Genomic DNA, 19,756 nt, shown 5'->3' on the forward strand with positions numbered 1-19,756 from the left:
TCAGTGGAGGGGAGTAATTCAACCTTTCTCCACAAGCTCCTCTTTCATGCTTGAACTGAATTTTCTGAAAGCTACACCTATGCAGTATCTCTTCTGCTTAGGAAACTTAAGAAAAGCATCCTTAAGAAAAGTGTCCTTTCCATACTCCTCTTCCTTGTAAGGAAAAACCCACACCACTACTCCAGCAGGTCACCACTGGCTGACCAGAGACAACCCTGTCCATGCAGCATTGTCATCCCAAATTTGTTTCCAAGAATATAATTGGTAACTCAAATGTTTTTCGGGAGTTTTTCTTTCCTTCTGTGTTTTCTTTTATTCTCTTCCCTTCCACTGGCATCCCAGTGTCCCAAATACATCACTGGAAAGGGATCCACTGTCATGATGACAGCAAAGTAAATTCTGGGTTCCCATCCCTTGTTGTGGACTGCATTTTCTGTAGCTCTCAAACAGCCAGGCTGGCTGGGCTGGTGAGGGCACTACTGCATGAGCATCACCATGTGATGTGAACCATCCACTTCACCTCAAAATAACTCTGCCAGCAAGGAGCAAAGTAAATAGAGAATGACAAGACAGAAGGAAAAAAAAAGGAAGAGTGATGGAGTAAGGCAGCAAATGAAAAGACGGAAGGAAATGACACAGCAAACACAGCTAAATGTTCCTATTGTCCTTTTACAGCCCATCTGTGAAGCCCTATATGGTTTGCTAGTGCATCTCTTTTGTAGAAGGAGATATTAGGAAAAAATCAATCTCTGGTATGCAAATGCTTGCTGCTGTAACTACAGCTGAGTAAAATCTTTGTTACACCTTTAACCTGCCCCTGTTTTACTGTGAACCAGTAAAACAAAGAAAATTCTAGGAGGTGAGATCACAAATGTATAAAAAAAATACACAAAGCCTATGGCCCTCTAAAAACAGTAATCTGATTTATGGCTTTATATGCCTAGTAGATTACACATACAATAGATAATGTACATTTACGATGGCTAAATGACCATTTCACCCTTAGACACTTGCACACGATGCTTACACTGTTCATCCTGTGGTGTTTGATGTCTTCTAAGCAGAGGTCAAGTCCCCTCATGTATTCCAAACACCAACAGATAACTTAAGATAGCCACTTGGCTCTTAAATTTATGTCCAAATTCCTGGCAGACAGTGCTAGATGCACAGCAACCTGTAACCTGCAGGCCAGTCTTGCTGAAGACTCCTCACCAGCTGGTCCAGCCACAGGGCACAGAAAACAGGAATCTGCACAAACCTCTGCCCATCCTAGAGGTCTGTCACACCTGGCGTCCCCTCCATCTGGGCTGGCTGGGAGGTGGCAGGCAGAGCTCAGAAATCAGCACGTGGGGTGGCTCAGGGGCCTCGCTCTGCCCATCCATTCGTCCCTCAGCCTCTGCTGTCACAGGATGCTGCACAGAGCCACGAGGCAATTAAAATAACAGCCTTTCGTTTGGGCATGTTCAAAGCTCTGTGCAAATAGAGGGATTAATTAATCCCCACAACAGCAGAGCAAGGTAAGCACCGCTCTCCAGATGGAGAAAAAAATGACAGAGGCAGAACAGAAAAGCCAAGAATAAAATGCAGGTCTGTGTGCCCTGTCAGGCTTGATTTCAGTCCCTTGGGCTACAGAGCAAAACATTTGCCTTTAAAGGGAAGTGATTTACAGTGATCTGGATCACAACCTTGACCTACTTTAACAATTATAACCAGACAGGGAAAAAAATCTCTCTCTCAAATGCTAAATGAAGGTTTTAAATCAAAATAATCTATTCCGATGCAGAGGCATTTTCTGTACAGAAGGAAGCAGCAAACCCCTCCTGGCTCCATGGTGGCAAGATCCTGAGCTCATTTACCCCAGAGTGATGCTGAAAGGCAGCAGTGCTGGGATGTTTTCACAAACAAGCTGAGCTACTGGCTCCCAAGTCATACCTCGTGAGCGACAGCAAGCAAGACCTATCCTGCTGCTATTTAGAACCAATTGCTAAATTGCAGCAAATGCAGCTAAAATACACAAAATTAGTACTTTTGTGCAGAAGTGCCTGGTGTAACCAACCCAGGGGCGCTACACAATATTGAAGTGCCATGAAACAACCCCTCTGCTGAGGTGTGGGCTGCACTGCAGGATTTGGAGCCACTGCACTGCATGAAACCTTCAGCACAACAAGTTTATTTCACTTTCACACAAAAGCCAGCTGTCAGGAATGAGAGGAGAAACTACTCTTTGCCACACAGAGGAGAGTAGTTGGTAAGGAGTCACCATTCTCCAAGGCAGGAGGTAGAGTCCCCCTGGGTTCACTGCAAACCCAAGATCTTTGCACTCACCCTTCTCCATGAAAGGATTGAGCAGACTTTCATGTGATCACTCATTCTCTAGTGAGCAGGAAACTATTGCTATGTAGGTTAAGATTCAGTCATCTTCAACACAAAAGATTGCAGAGTGCAGTTTTATTGCTTGGGAGATGCTGTGGCAGTTCACAGGCTATTGCCCCTTAATGCTGCCTCTGGCACCAACCTCTGCCACCAACCCTTGATTCCTCATTCAGAACATCTGAACATTTAAGAATCTAATCAAGTCTAGCTGTCCTTCCCAGTGGGAAAACACCTGTGGTAAATATTTTACCCGATAATCTATAATGGACTTTGGTATAATTCAGACTATGAACATCCCTGTAAAGTGCAGGTTTTAATTTTTAGGGGGTTTGTTTTCTGCATGGGATGGCACACTGACACCATGAACAAGGATGAAATGACTCTGTAACAGTCTAGCTAGAACAAGGTTTTGGTATTATCACCAAAGTCCCTGTGGAAAATAATTCCAAAATAATGGACTAAACTCATGGTCCTACCAATGACAGGACAAAGGAGGAAGGAAACACTAATTTGAGCACCTTCCTATGGCATGATTTCTGTTAAAACTTTACAAAGCAAAGGATGGGGATAATAAGCTCAAGGTACCCTCATGTTGCTCTCTTTTTTTGCCCTGATAGCTTTCTCTGGAGCTCTCACTCCTTTTGGTCACAGCCTGGCTCCATCAGCCAGAGCCCTCCAAGGGCTGCCCTTCAAGATAAGATGCTTGGTTCAGAGGCACTGTATCTCCTACTGTGCTGGAGCATTTCTGCTCTCTCCAATCCCCTGTGACATTGGCAGGCTGGGACTTCACAAGTATTTCAAGTGGGACACAGACACACACTGGGTCTCTGGTGAAATTCAGGCTGCCACAGACCTGTCCCACATGCTGAACAAAGCCAGTGATTTCTGAAGTCAGTTCTGTGCAGAATTCAGCCCTGCAATGCCAATGGACATAAACCTTGGCACTTGCCTCAGGTCTTCTTTGGGGGGCAAGCAGCAGCTGCTGCTCCTGCTCTGCCCTCCCTTCAAACACTGAAAGCTGAGATGTGCAGCCATCTACTCATGGAGTCATGGAGATAAACAAATGGCAACTGTGCCTGAGGTGGCAAACCTCTCAGGCAAAATGCAGGATGGAGGAGCTTTGGAACAAGCGAAGAATAAACCCCAAAATACAAGGAAGAGAATAAAAAGAAGACATTTGTAGCTGTTATCTCATCAAATTGCCAGAGAAAGATGGGACAAGCTGCTGATAATTCCATCCACATAAAAGAAGTGCCAAGATGGCACAGAGTGCAAAACCAGGAGAGATGGTGGAAAAGCCCATTCTGGAATACAGCACTACTCACTGCACAGGTAGGAAGCTGTGGGGATTGCACTTCCCAGTATTAGCTGGCTGGCTTCTTACCTTGGGACTGGAGATTAGAGAGGAAAAGAAAGATGGATTTTCAGGCACTCTACCTAAACTTGGAACAGGAGTCCAATCTGCAGTGTGCCACACAAAATTAATCACTATCAGTTCACATTCCACAAAGGTCTCACTGGTCCTACCCAGAGAGGAGGCAATAACAGGTATTACAAAGGGAACTTGTAAACAGAAAACAAACAATTACAGAGCAAACCACCCTTCCTATTTGCAATGTTTTATCCATCCATTCCTGCTACAGGTCTTCACAGAGAAACCTTGTTATTTCTAAGTGACATGGAACTTGAGCACCAGGGAGAGGTTCACTGACACCTTCTTAGCAGCCACACACAAACTCCAAGCCCCTAAGCTGGAATTGCAGTGAGCTCCTGTATTGAAATCACAGAAATCACAGAATAGTCTGAGTTGGAAGGGACTCAGAAGGATCATCAAGTCTTACTCTTAAATTTTGTTGCACCTGACACACAAACATGTGCATTTACTGCCCATTCTGCTTGTTTTAGCTTCATTTTTGTCCTTACTCAGCACTCAAGAAAGGGAGGAAAGGAAAGAAATAGAAAATACTCAGTTGTTTCTAGCAAAAGTATGTTTCTTTCTAGCTCAGAATGCAGCATAATTTTGTTCCCAGACTTGGCCTTTTTCTCAAAGGTAACCAGCGAACTCTAACTCTTTTGGGGAATTAAGTGTTAGAGCAAGAAAATATCAAAGAGCCAGCCAACGGCATTCAGCTCTTCTGCAGCATTTGCTATCATCAACCTCTTCCTCTCCAAGCATCAAAGCAGTTCCCAGTGAAATTTCACTGGAAACATTTTAAAACAGAATGCACCATGTGAGTGCAAGAATTTAATGTATAACATTATATACACACATACATATATATATATATATATATACACACACACACACACACACATATATATATATATATATATATATATATATACACACCCCCAATTTATTGGAAGGTCTGGCCTCTTCAAAATCCTTCCTTAGAGAAGTGTTCTTCCCCAGGGGGGGAAAATCACTCCAAAACACAACACCAACAGCTAAGTTAGTTTCTTTTCCAGCAGAGTTACTGAAGATTAAAAATCTCAAGTCGGAGCGACTCTCTTGGCAATATTTTAAGCAATTAACTGCATTACCTGGTGCTGCCACGAGATGTCAGGGAGCAATAGAGAAAAATTAGTTGTGCTGCCCTAAATCACGGAGCTGGCGTTGTAAAGGGGAGGTGACAGTCACCCGGCCATGGCAGCTCTGACAGGGATGTCCACATGATTCTACCCCTATTTACTGCAACCTGCCTTATCACACCGTAATATCTTACATGCAGGGAGTCTTCTTTCAAATAAACAGCCCCAGGTTTTGAGAGCATCGTCAGGGGATGGAAGGAAAAAAGGAAAATCAAGCTTGGTTTTCTGAAGCTGGAAATTCAAAAGAAAAACCCTAAGGTAATGTAACAGCATTATGTAGGTCTTAAAGGCACACGACTCAGAAACACCCAGCTTCCAACACTAAGATCAGCCCTGCTTTGTGCACATGTAACAATATTTTTACATGTACTGCTATCTTCTCCATTTAATTATCATCCTGTTGGCAGCAAAATTTTACAAATTTTATTCAGAATCCCCACCCTCTCCAAATCCTGTTTCAGTGATGAATAAAATGCAGAAGGATGCATTGGAGGCTCTATAGCAGCCACACTGTTCCTGCCAAAATTGAAGAGTCCCTTCAAGTCACTCTGTAGCAGAGTCTGAGAGCAGGAATTGGAATATGTGATGGGGAGGAAGGGCATACAAGGTGACTGCAGCAGGAGATTGAAACCGTGGATTGTTCACAGGTGGTGAAGCCACAATTGGACTTGGATGGCGAGATAGAAATGTTAAAAAAGAGCTACCCTGTATCATCCATATGTCACCTTTCCAGAAATGCTTCAGACGTCTTTTCAAATCCTACCACAGCTAGTTTTTTGTATCCCTTCAATATGATGGATACAAGGCTTGGAGCATGCTGAAGTCTGTTACATGATGTAGAACACTTACACTTTCCTGTAATGAGAGTAAGAATTTTAAAAATTGGTATCTTGGGTCCTTTCCAAAGTAAGATGGAAGTGCTACAAGTCCCAGGGGAAGGGGAAAATTCCCACTTCTCTTGCAGTGCACATCTTGTTGAGGAGCAGGCCAAGAACATGCTCAAAGCTATGGCTGCTTAAATTACACCTTTGACTCCCTTCAGGCAGAGAAACTTGGAGATCCAGAGGAGAAAAATGTTTCTATGGCAGATTGAGTGACTGAAAAACGCCTCTAAGGCTTAAAGACACTCAAGGCTGAAACAGGGCTGAAAGAGATCAGGTGAAGAGAGGGAAGCCTGGTGAAGTGGCCAATAGCATATGGCAAATTAATTACTTTTTGTAGGAGCTCTGCATGCATGATTTTATACATTGCATTCAATGACTATACACACACATCGACATCCAAGTACAAAAATCTAAGGAGCTGTGTTTTGAAGGGGCAATCTGCCAGCCCTTAGGGCTTGGATTAGTGGGCAGCTCCTCAGGAAGCCTGTCCCAGGACCTGGGTGGTCCGTGAAGAGGACCAGCAGCTGGGAACACAGCTGATGCCCTGGAAACCCGTGAGCAGATGGGAACTGGAACGATGGATGTCAGCAGGGGAGCGGCGTGGGCAGCACTTTGTTCCGGATGCTTCGCGCTGAACGTAGGGGATTATCAGTTATGTGAGCAGCAGATACATGGGCAGCAGCTCCAGCTCCAGTGGATGCTCTGCTTCCCGTCATAATCCCTCTCCCAGGTGATGAGAGCAGCAGACTCAATGCTTTCCCTTCTTCTCTGGAACACAGTACAGTACGGAGTACAAGGTAAACAGAGCAACAAATTGGTTTGTGCCAGCCTTGGCATAAAACACTCGGTACACACAGCACATGACAGCCTCATGAAAATTGCTTCGGAGGGCTTGAGTTCCAAATATCTCAGTGAGGAGATGTCCCCATCCTTCTGTTAAGCCAGAACACTGAGGAAATCCCACGACACTGAAGAGCAGTTCTGCTTGCTGTTGTGGATTTGGCTGTTGCATGCTATAAATACAGCCACTGAGGCTGTGCATTAGTTCCACAGTACATCAGGCAGCAGACACTTCTAGTATCACACACTGCAAGCAGTACTGCCTCCTAAAAATTCCTTCAGGTTATGGCAGCTTGGGTGTGAAGCAGGTCCTTAGGATTGCAGTCTTGTTATCTGATGCCAAATGCTTTCTAGAGCTATCTTTTGTACCAAACAAATTTATTCTATAAACAACATATAAAAAATCTCCCAAAATGTACTTGCATCCTTACTTATTTATAAATCAGTGAGTAACTCATGAAAGGGGGCAGACAAAGGGGAAGAGATGGGTACAAACAAGATGCCCAGGATTCTAATATATGTATGGATTTGAAGAAAAAACTTTTGACTGTGAAAGGTAAGACTGCACAGTCGTTTGAAAGCCTTATGATGTAATTTCACTCTTCCAAATGCACATCAGCAACCACAGGAGAGATTAGTGGTTCAGAGCCTCACCACAGAGATCCAGGCACAGACCTGCTGAGTTTGCTGTGGGCTTTTCACAGAAATGGCTTTATCCTTGCGTGGGAGAGCAGGAGGCTGCAGGAAGGCATTAGAGGAGACTCCATGCAAACCAGTAATTTGAATTAAAGGCGAAGCCTGGAGAGCTGTGCTCCAAGGGCTGATCACAGCTGCAGAGGAGGGTTATCAGGGCACACCCCAAATCTTTCAATAAGCAATCTTGAACTTATTTGATAGATTGAGGAAAAACCCACACTTAAAAAAGAAGTCCCCAAGTTTGTTAGTGCCCAGTTTACTTCCAGACACTGTTTGTCCAGCTCTCTACCCAAATGCAGGGCAGGCTGATCGTACCCTGCAACTGCAGGCACCAAAAGGAGTTCATGTATCCAGCTCCGACTGCCAGCACTTGAGTTTGATAGAATCAGGTCAAAATCAGTCTTGCTCAGTCTGACGTAATGCAGACTTCTGGATCCTACCCCGCTCACCAAGATGTGAGACCTCATTCTCCCTTCCCACAGTCAAGCTCTTAAAAACTGCCAGAGAAGTGCTTATACTGTAGATTGACATACCAGCAAAAAACCCCAAACTTTATGTACAGAGACAGTTTTCAGAGGGGGAAGCACATTTCCTACCACCACTGAACAAAATAATGGAAATGGATAGTGTGCCAGAGCAGGCAGGTACCTTAACTGAGAGCAACTGAAGTTAACTGCATTCCCAAAATCTATTAAAAGCCAGTACAAACCTTGATGTCCTGGCTTGTCATGTTGTAAATAAAAATAGAGTGAACAGAATGTGGTATCCTCCTTTCCTAGCTTTGGCTCCCACAGAAACATTTGGTGGTGTGCACCATCTCTATCCTCCTCAGGTAGATTATGCAAGTCAGGAGGTCAGGGGGATACATAATTTTGCCAATCAATCAGTGCTGAGAGCAATCTTAGCTAAAAAACACCCAGGATCTTCCGACATAAAGAAATGCCTTCAGAAAACAGAACTTCAAACCCTGTAAGGGTTCCTGTATTCCCAAGTGATTCAAGCAGAGTGAGCTAACATGGCAAGGACATGGGTTAAAGGGATGTACTGAGGCTGTTTCCACAGATGTATCTGCACATATTCCAATCAACAAGGTCTTTACATTGATGAAAGCTTCCTGTAAATTCAAGGGGCTGCACAGAAATATCTGTCAGGCCTGTTAATGCTTCAGCATATCTCCCAGAATTTACTTGGGGAAAGCAAAGACCAATCCACTCCTGAATTACAAAAATAAAGCTGCAAATCAGGCCGAAATCCAGGCTGAAAAGTCAGCTGGCTTTGGCACGGGGAAAACACAGGCATTAAAGCACGAGCGCCGCAGCTCTGCGCATTCACTGCTCCAGTCAGCCTGAGCCCCTGTGACAGCAGCAAGCGGCTGCTGATTGCCACCAGCTAATTATAGCGCTGGGCTCACGGCAGGGCGGCCGCTGCTGCCTGCTGGGGCCGTGTGAAGGCAGCAGCTCCGTGACACATTCACCAGCAGCTCTCCAAAAATGACCCGCTCCTGCCCCCTCCACCTCACGGCCACCGTTTCACTGCCGGCCGACCGCGCTGGGAGCGGCGCAGGAGCCATCGCCGGCTCTGGGGGTGCTGGCCCACGGCAGCTCCTCCAGCCGTGACAGGGAGCACCTGGCCCTTCTTGATGTAAGCAAGCTCAGGGCAAGTGATGGCACGGAGAAAGGCATATGTATTCCAAGTCACTCCGGATCTGGGGAATCTTTCGGAGGAAGAGGAGCCAGAGCTGTCGGAGCTGGCAGGCACCTGCTGCCTGCTGCAGTTTCCACAGGAAGGCAGGTGACCGGAGAGCAGCACAGCTACCAGGCCGCACCCCCTTCCCTGGGGCACAGGCCACGAAACGGTAACTGCTGCACATTTACTCTCCAACCCCCACTGTTTCCCAAGAATGAGAAGCAAAATAAAATGGAGAGGTTATTCCTCAAATGTTTTCCTTGACCTGGAGAAAGCAACAGCTTGCTACAGACTTCCTGCTGGCCTGCCCTCGGTCAAAGCAACCCAAAGGGCTGCTGCACGTATTTCCATCTCAGAGTTGTTTACAGAGTTTTGTCCTTCCCTCAGGCACTTTCCTTCCCAGTATTAGCAGCGATGTGTGAAGATACTTTGGTATCAGTGCCCTTTTCCTGGAAGTGTTCCAGCCCACCAGCCCCAATGACTGCTCTGAAGGGCAGCACTAGCCCCAGCCTCTGCATTTCTCACCCTGTACAGGTCTCCCAGGTTCCTTTCCATACAGAGCCAGGCAACAAGGCACACATGGATTTGCAATTTGGCTCTGCCAGAGTATCTCTGTAAGACTCACATTTAACAAGAAGACTGTTTTCCCTATACTTGTGATAACCAGGCAACCAAAATGATGCCATACAACCTTAAACATTAAAGACTGCAACAAGAACAAGACTGAACAAGACAATTCTGAAGAGATACTTAACATAAAATCAGTGCTAAGTAGATGGGGAAACAGGGATGAGGAAGGAATGAAAAATAAAGCCAACGAGATAGCACATCTTTGTTACTTTTCTATCCACGCAAGCTGCCTCTCTTGGAATCAATTCTAGTTGCACCTAAACTAAATCTGATCAAAGTTGCTGTAATAATTTGTATACTTAAAGTATCAACTCATCAGTAAGAATGAAACACAGTCAGCTCATCAAATGCTTCTCATTATTACAGTCTTTCACAGCAGGAGCCTGCATCTCCCATCCCTGCAGACATCTGCTGTGCTCATCAGAAACCCAAAGAGAAAGTGGCACGAAGACTCTTCTCAGGATTATTTCAGTGTGAGCACTTGTCGGTGCCACACACCCCATCTCCATTCTCCCCAGCTGTCACACATGGAGAAGTGCAAAAGTACTATGAAAAGAACCTACTGTAAAACCCCCACACTGGCAAGGGATTTGGGGACCTGCATAGCACTTGAACCTACATTTGCCTTCAGTCTGTGAAATAATTTAGCTTTCAAGTCTATGGGGCCTTTTAACATGGGAGTTTTCAGTGCCAATCTTCCTGAATGTCAGCACCTAGTTACCTGGTTTTGAACATTTAAAGCCAGGAGTATGGCCATTCCAATGTCTGCTACTTCCCAGCTTCCAAAATCCTTATGTTTATGACTGATTTACACTTCTTTGCATGATTTTTTTCTTATATGAAGATTTTCATGTGAGGAAACTGCACTTACACCCCCATTGTTTTGGACAATCACTCGCTGTTTCAACTTGACTATAACCAAACTGAAGAGGAAGAGAGTATATCAGTAGCCCATGAGTTTTCACTTCTGCAGGAAGGCTCCAGATACCTCTGTACAAAAATATTGTTATAGTTTTTACTTCATGTATAGCCACACTTCCTTGGATGTTGCACTCACAGATGTTCCAATAAGCAACCAAGGAAGCACAGTCTTGATGAAACCAGCAACAAATGGAGGACCCACATGGGTGTCATTGATAGGACACTGTAGAAGCAAAAAGAGATCTCAAGTAGGTTTCTATTTTTTTTTTTTCTTGATTCTATGCCCTGCTAACATTAGTGAAGGAGAGGAGGAAGTAGAGGGCATGCTTATTAAAATTTGCAGCACATAAGTCTGAAGGGAACGCAATTACACCAGAGGACAAGATTAAATGAGATTATTTCATCATTTGAAGACATGCTTTGAAATTCAACACGGCCAGAAGTATAGTTACTACAGGCACTCAGGAGCAACCAACAAAGAGAGGTTGGGGAAAACTGTTCTGACTGTTCAGACAACAGCTCTTCAGAGGAAGATTTGGAGTGTAGCAGGCTATAAGGGGAACATGCCTTGGTGAAGTCATACTGTTATGAAAGCTGAACAAGCTGGGATTACTAAATACAGGAGCCCACATCACTGACAATATAAGTAATTCTTCTTCTCTGCTCAGCTTTCTAAGCCCTTGGATGAAGAATTGTCTCCCACACCGAGTACTTTAAGTAAATAAAAGGGGACCAAAGGAAAAGAGTACAAAAACCAGGAAAAACATCTAGAAAATAGGACTTGTCAGGAGGCATTACAGCAAATGGCATTGTTTTTATCTAGTGAGGAGAATGTTATGAGCAGGGTGATAATGGACTGCTATGTACATAGAAACGTGCTACAAAAGTCAATAGAACGATCTGTTCTTCATAACCACAGCAGATAAGGAGTAATGGGCTGAAATTGGAGCAAGAATGATTCGGATCAAACATTATAAAAACTACATATAGTGATAACAAAGCACAGGAATAGATTTTATTCAGAGTTCTCCAAACACAGGGTAAATTAACAGCAGTGGTGCATCACTGAAGCACTGTTGATCATACCCAGGAGCGGGAAGAGGAAATTTGGCAATCTCGTAGCATTCTCCCCCCATCCCATTTTTTCCCAGTTTTCCATGAACCTCAAGCTGTACAACTGTAAGCACTAAGAGCTACAACAATATTATAACCATAAGAGCTACCACAAACCTCAGTGAAGTTTACATGCATTGAGTACCTCATCAATACCAACCATTAAATCACAAATGATTTGTGCTGTCTGGTCAATGTGATGGCATGGAAGTGCCTTCTACTAAGGGCATGATTCAGCTGACATAGGATTAGCAGAAGAAGAGAAATTTCAGCCACATATCACTCTCAGCCCCCAGCAGAGTCAACAGAGACAACGGCCCATGATCAACACCTGTTTTGGGATAAAGGCTATGCTCTGTGCTGGCTGGGCAGGCACCCTCTGGGCTAGCTCAGGGCTGCAATTGTGACATTTCTTGTGCAGGTAATCAATACAAGATGATTTGTCTGTGTGCACTGAAACAGTCACCTGTGTACCCAGCTCCTCAGCCAGAAACCCATGCTGACACTTGCAGAAACCTCCTGATCAGTGCAGCCAGAGAAGATGCTGCACAGCACTGGCAGGTCTCAGACAGATTTTACATTTCTCTTCTAAAAAGATTTTGGCTATAACCTTTACTACACAAGGGAGCAGAGCATCCCAAAATGATGCTTCAGGGTTCTCATTGATGTTATTCCATATGGGACGTCAGCATATTTTTAGAGAAACACTTCTTTGAAAGATGTGCCATTAGCTCTGGATCCAGAGCCCTTTTTTTTTTTTTTTTTTTTTTTTCAAGACACAACTTGGGGAACTTCCAGACAGGAACAGCTCAGGTAATATCCTCACTGGAATATCAGGCTTAGCTTCTTGCAAGTAAGAAAAGCAGAACCCTTCAGATTACATTTCAGGTTTGGGATCTGCCCGTTTGCACTGGGCTCTTTCCTGGTGGGGCATGGCCTCTCTGGAAAACATTACAAAGCCAGGGCAGTGCTGTCCCACAGCTCATGGGCCTTTTGCAGGGTTACAGGAGTTGCTTTCTTACACCCCAGCGTTCATTCCAGCCCCCTTGGGGCTGGGAGGGCAAGGAAGGCATACACAATTCCCCTACTGTGGAGCATAGAGATAATTTCTTCTAATTAGAGAACTCTAAATATTTGGAAGTCAGCGTCCATTATTATTCTGGAAACTTCACACGACAATACAAGATGGGTTGATTCTGGCAAAAATTCTTCATAGCAAAGGAGCATTATCAGGCAAGAACAGAGACATTTTTCTGTTTTTCAGTGCAGTAATGCCAAAAGATACATTATGGCCAGTCAGACGACTCAGCTATCTCTAAGAGGGAAGAAGGGCAAACTTCTAAATATGAAAATTCCAAATGAATTGCATTCAGATATCCCCCCTCCTCTCCTAGATGAGCCTGTGAAAAATATTTCTGATAAAAATGGCACAAAACATCAACTGAAAAATATGAATTCATATTCAGCTGTGTCTTTCAGATGCCAATACATCTGTGACTTCTCTTCCCTGACTTCTCTTATGAGACTTCTCTTCCCTGAAATGGCTGTGGGGGGAAGGAACAAAGAAAGGAGAAAAAAGAGAAAACTGAAAAAAAAAAAAAAATTGTCCTGGAATTGACTTTGGGAACAAATGCTATGTCAGCTGGAAGAAAGCCAAACTTGAGTTGAAATAGCACTTTGCTATATTCAACTCTACAGATTTTTCTGACTGGAGATGGCTCCACTCAAGGACATTGCCATAATAATTGGGAACATGCTGACATCTGCATCAGAGGCTCAGTCTAGTCAGAAGTTAAAGTATGAGAAAGAGGGAGTGAGATCAAGCTTAAGGATCTGGAAAGCTTGCAGTCAGGACAGCATTTTGGGGAAGATTGCCTGTTTAACTCCAGATTGTCTTCCTAAGCTTGCTGAAAATAATGGGAAACAGAAAGCTGATCCTTTACTCCAACAATTGCCTCAGCAAACCCAAGCTACCCACTTCACTTGATTAAAATATTAATTCACAGGCAGTACCATAGACTATATTTGTTGGCCTGTTGCTGGGACAGGGTGATTCCTTCACCTGTTTATCAATTTTGCACAGGTCTAGTTATGGTTGAAAGATTAACTTTCAAATAGCAAAATTTCTATATGAGATAAAACCAGAAGGCTTAACAAGTAACAAATTGAGTCATGCTCTCTTCTTGCCATCAATTTGCAGTGCTGGGAGCAGCAGAAAGGGAAGATGCAAAACAGAGATGATGCACAGATTTGTGAGAAATTACTCATCAATCCAAACCCCAATATGCAGCAGGGCCAAGAGGAATTTAATTTCACATGAAAAATGTCCAGTCACCAGCACATAAAATTGCTTCTCTAGAAGTGGCATTTCCAGTTGCAGACTGTGTTCTGCTTAGACACATAAAATCCATTGTATTCCTCTTCCCCTTGCTATGCAGTGCACACATGAATGGGAGCTGCTGCTGCAGAAGCTCATTTGCTCCCAGGGTTGAAGGTGATCACATTCCTTCTAATTACATAAGAAAATTCCACTGTCGTGGTGATTGCTGCAACAAGAACAAATGTGAAATGCTTGGGAACAACAGTGCTTTGGGACTTCAGCAGATCACCCCACTCTGTTCAGAGAATGCTGGGACCTCTCTTCCTGATACTCAGTTCCAAATACATTAGGCACCAAACAGTCCCAGCTGCTATTTCTACCTTGCTTCACTTGCTTTTCAGTTTGCTTCCCTGCATCCATCAACAATGAAGGAAAAGAGGTAACAGGATTTACTGCATGGTTGTTCTAGCTCTTTGTACAGAATCCACTAAAATCCCACTAAAATACAATAAATAACTGGTTTTCTGTTACTTTTCTCTTTGTTTTGAAATTAGGAGGCAGTTTTATTCATTCATAGGTCAGGAAGATAAGGGCTTGCTCTGCCATAACGTGTGCTGGTTTAGCATGGCTTCAGGGTACAGTGTTTGCTAGGTTTGTTTGAACTTTCTTTGGGTTACCAGGCCTTCACAAGTAGAAGAATTTCCTCTTTTGCTAGTACTGGCAGCATCATAGCCAGTCTCCTGCAGTGCTCACCAAACCAAAGCTGGTGAAACTCTAGAAGAAACCAAGACTTTGCTTCCAGCACATACAAAAAATACCAGGGAAGTGGGATGGAGAAAACAGTTTCCTTTAGGAATATACACCTGGTATGCAACTGACTGTGATTCTACCTGTGACTGTCAAAATCTAGAATTAGATCTTTGTCTTCCAGGACAAGGGGACAGACAATAGGAGCCTCAGAGGAAAAAAATAGTACAGTACAAGAAATGGGCATCTTCATTCACGTCATGGCATTCCCTGGGATACCAAGGTAGGAGCTGCTTTGTCCTGTTCCTGACTTGGCTCACACAAATGGTCAGGCACTCACCCTGGCCAGTGTCCAGCAACCTCCTCCTGATCTTCATTTTCCTCACTTGAAAGAGTTTGGCACCACATGAGTTTAAGTGCAGAGAGGGTTTGTAGGCATCCATGCAGATGACCCTGAAGCAATCAAAACCAGCCACAAACCTTTCCTCAGCAAAACCACGTTTGCTCTTGCAATGTTACATTTTCTTTGCTGTCTCCATCAGGGACTGATTCGACCTGACACATGACCTGCAATCCTCACCAAAACTGCCTTTTCTCTGTTCTGTGTTTTCCTTTCAGGGTGACTGTTTGATCTCACCTTTACACAGAAGTCTCCAAGGGCAGAGGGCAAAAGGGAACTGCAGGAAGGATAGAGGAGAGAAAAGTCACACCAGCATGTGGACAGCAACACAGACTGCAGCCCACAGCAGAACAGTCAGACCTTTCTCTTGCTGGTGGGGACAACTCACGTGGCAGAAGATGAAAGTTGGTGCTGTTGAACTTTACATTAATCACTGTCTGCCAGGAGAGGAGCTGGAGCAGCCTGGCTCTGCCAGTGTGGAGCACAAGGAATCGCTCAGGGGTGCTGGTTTCTCCTGCCATGGGGATGTGCTGCATCAGCAGCAGGACCACGGCACAAGAGACTTGGAAACTGCTGCAGTTAAAACAAGGAAGGATGGAAAATGACAGGATGTAAAACCAGCACCCTCCTCTTCCAGAAAACCACAGAACAAACTCAGAAGATCTTGAACAGGAAGGTGATCATTAATTCAGTAACAAAATTACCTCATATTGTTAAAACATCCTTCCTTCTCCCCAAAGGCCAGCAGAGCAGGTGAGGACACTGCACTCGTCTGCACATCCCCTCAGCACTGAGGATGCATCACTGCACCATTTTAGGAGAAACACACTGCACTGGCATGTCAGGTCTCAAACGAGCAGCCTTTTAGACTTAGGGCAAACCCAACATTTTTGGTTTAAAACAACAGTACTTTGGGAACTTCTCATTCAGGGGTTTCCAAAAGCATGTGCCATTCCCTAAAAAGCTGAGCTGGCTATTGCTTCAGAGGCAGCTCTGCACAGGCCATAGTCCCACAATGTACTTCACATTTCCCTGCCCACACAAAACCCCCCTCTCAGCCTGGAAGAGGGCAGGCACCAGATGCTCTCAATGCAGCTCTCTGTTTCCTAATGCAACATTTCACAGCCAAAAATAAACCAGCCCCAAACAACTCACTGGTCTGTAGGTGCTGCACATCCTATCTGTTTCATCATCTAAAGCCGAGTTCCGTGCTGCAGAAATGGTTATACCTCAAAAGAGAAAGGTTCACTGGGGTAAAGAAGTGCAAAGGACAATTAAAGAAGGCAGGGGCTCTCCTAAGGAAAGCACTCTGGCACGTCTCCTCCTCAGTGGCTTGGCCCCCTGAGCAGAATACAAATGAAGAGCATCACTGACAGCCCAGCCTAACATCTCAGTCGCCTTCACAAGCCATCCATTCGGCTCAGGGCACAGACACAGTGCAGGCATTGTCACAAATACACTGGGCACAAACAGACTGAGAGGGAGGCCCACAGACAAACATCACCCTATTGAGACTGAACACAGCCTTAAAAATATACTAACAGATACAGCTATTAACATGCCTGCACAGAACAGAATATGGGCAGAGCACTCAAAGTGCTTGTTCATTCCTCAACCTCCATTTCAAGCTATAATGTCACCCTGTAATTAGCTGAAATAACCTCTATTCTGCTCAGCTTCGCCACTGATGAGAAGCTCACAAGAAGCATGAATCGTCAGGAAAGGTTTAAAAATACATGCAAATTTAACAGCAATGACAAGAGACATAAAGCACTTGCTTTTTCTTTGTGGGTTTTTTTGTTGTTGTTTTTTGGTTTTGTTTGGTTGGTTTGTTTTTTTTTTTTTAAATCTTGCAAGGGCTGATTAGCAAGGATGTCACCAGTTTGTATTTGTAAGCTAGTTCATAAGAATTAAGTGGGAATGGACCCATCCTAAGTGGCAAGAGACTTTTCCAAAGCTTCAGTTCTAAGACAAAACAACCATGGCACTGCTAGAAAATACATGGGTGTTACATTCTTAAACAAAGGTACATTGTAGAATCCAGCAATGCTTAGCTTTAAAATAGATTTAGGACAAAAGACCTAACATCAAAGCAAAATAATTAGCATAGCAGAATTTCCATAAGAAATAAAAAGTTGAGGATGTAATATATTTTACTGACTGATCATTGTTGCAAAAAAAACATGGGTGGGAACTAACTGTAGGCAAATGAAGGAGCCTACATTTAAATAGGAGATAATTCACAAAGTTTTTTTCCCCACCTCCATTAGTCTGTGAACATCTGATTCACTGGGCCTTTTGTATTTTTTCTTTAATTAAACATTTCAAGCCATTCACCACGTATGACTAATGAACCCTACATATTTCATTCTTGTTTTGTGTGCAGATGGGCTGTACACACAACTGTGAGCACTGTGGCTTATGATGCATAAAAAAACAAATGTAGATTCAAAAAGTAAGAAAAAAAACTCTAATGCAGTTTCAGAAGCTTGTGAGAAATAAACAGTCTGAGTGCTGGGGAAGCTCAGGCTGTCAGAACACCAGGAAAACCTCCAAGAGCCATGTATGAAGATGCAAAAGGTAAATACACTGGGATAACAAAATTATTATAGGCAGGAATTGTTCTTTTAAAGAAAATGATGAGCTACACAGGAACAGCAAACAGTTCTCAAGCCCAGTTCATGTTCTCTAAGTGCTACATTTACACAGACTGTAATGAGAAACACAGGCTTAATTAAACTTTTTATTTAAAGAAAAGAGCAGATAAAACATGAAAAAGAGAACCCCGCATCTCTGGTATGCATTGCCCCTTCTTTTAGCTTTGCTTGCTCAAAAATCAAACACAGAGAAGATTAATTTATTGGTTGGAACATAAAACCAATTAAATAAATAAACAGCTTGTCACTCTGACTTCAGAGTGAATCTAGCGGAAAATTTTTTTCCCAGGAAACCTATTTTGGGAAAGCAATAAACCACAGGGAAGGGCAAAGGCTAGAGAAAAGGCTAGAGGCATAAAAAAAACCCACCTGGAGATACGGTGCTATTTCTGATTTTATTGAGGATTTTTTTTGGGAAGGAGCCTGCAGGAGCTATATGCTCCAGCTCTCCTACAAGATCAGCCCACAGTTCTCAGGTGCCTGAGCATCTCATTGCACCTCCAGCCAAGCAACCACACTGCTGTTCCCATCCAGGTATCCATGGTCTGTACTGTTTTTCTTCAAATAGAACTTTTTTTTCCTCTATTATTTCGCTCCTGATCTCTATGACTACAGAAAGGCAGTGGATTGCTCTGCAAAGATACAGAGTAATGAAGCTGTGCTTAGGCTTGATGGAATTAAATCACTGGTGAAGGGTTCAGTTCAAGGTGCACCATTACCACCCCCTCTGTGAGGAGCTGAGGAGCAGCCCTCTTTTGCTGCCAGCCCAGACTCCAAAGTAGAGAAAATTACTATACAGAACACAGAAAATATTTCCTTTGGCAGCAGTTATGAAAATGCCATTCATCCTGTGCACAGCCTGTATGCTCTAGCATAATAAAGAGGGTGATTGAACGGTCTTTTAAGAAGTTTACTGGGTCACATTTCTCCTGGACCAAGGCCAATGCTCCCATTATTCCCCAGTGCTGGGTGCACATTGCACAAATCCTTTACTGGTCTCAACCCTTGTTTCTTACTGATGCTGACAGTGCCTGAGAACAGAAATATGAAGCCTGACATTATTTCTAGTGTCAAACATGCTTCCAGAGGCTGTCTAAAGTACATTAATAAGCCTGCCATCCTTACTTCTTAGGTGTTCAAACGGCCAAGAGAAGTGGAGCCTGTGCACTTGTACCTGTGTCATCCAGCACACACCATTCTTCACAGGCTTGCAGAAGGATGAGAAGCAAACTAAAACACAGTGTGGGGTAGGATAATGTGAGAACTTGATTATGCAAGCCATTAAAGTTAATGGCACTAGTCATTTAAGAACAAATTATGCCAGGACTATGGTTTTGCAGAGAAGTACACTGACAGTAAATTGTACTTTCCAGCTAGACATTTGTGCAGCTTCCTAAGGCAGTTAGTCCTCCTCTCACCACAATCAAGGAGCTACATTTTCAAAAAAAACCACTGAATACTGGGTGCAAGAGCCTGTGCAGGGGCACTGCTGTGTCCTCTCCACAGAGGAGCTCAATGCCTTGAGACAATCATCTGATGCACTCAGGAGTTCCCCTGAAAACCAGCAAAACACAGAGACATCAGCAGTTGCACAATCACTGTCTGAAGCTCTGTAGGTCACCAGGAATTGCTAGTAAGTAATTAATCTTTTGCAAAATATAGCCATTTCTTATAAAATAAAGAAAAATCAGAACAACTAATTTTTTCCTTCTCCTTAGCTGTGCTATTGGATTTCTCACCTGTTTAACCTATAGGTCCTCTAGAGAAGTTATTTTCTGCTTTTAATGATTCAAACATTATTTTAAGAATGATTTAATATTTTAGTGCTTCGGGTACTAGTGCTTAAGCAAATCTTGTCAAGATCCACATTTCAGCAAGCATTTCCATAAACTGAGGG

General features: G+C 43.7%; 1 protein-coding gene and 1 long non-coding RNA gene across 3 annotated transcripts in view; one reads left to right on the plus strand and one right to left on the minus strand.

Moving 5' to 3' along the window:
• The window catches only part of TSPAN7 (tetraspanin 7), a 92,053-nt gene that overhangs the window by 39,332 nt on the left and 32,965 nt on the right, over window positions 1–19,756 (minus strand). The gene's annotated exons all lie outside the window — the stretch shown is intronic.
• LOC128821040 (uncharacterized) lies at window positions 13,719–16,956 on the plus strand. 2 transcript variants are annotated; one of them, XR_008441009.1, is made up of 3 exons: window positions 13,719–14,494; window positions 14,987–15,085; window positions 15,421–16,956. It is a non-coding gene; the product is annotated as an uncharacterized LOC128821040 (long non-coding RNA). The 2 variants fall into 2 exon arrangements; XR_008441008.1 differs by having other exon boundaries at window positions 13,719–15,085.

The sequence above is a fragment of the Vidua macroura genome, chromosome 2 (assembly GCF_024509145.1).
Source record: "Vidua macroura isolate BioBank_ID:100142 chromosome 2, ASM2450914v1, whole genome shotgun sequence".
NCBI classification, from domain to species: Eukaryota; Metazoa; Chordata; class Aves; order Passeriformes; family Viduidae; genus Vidua; species Vidua macroura.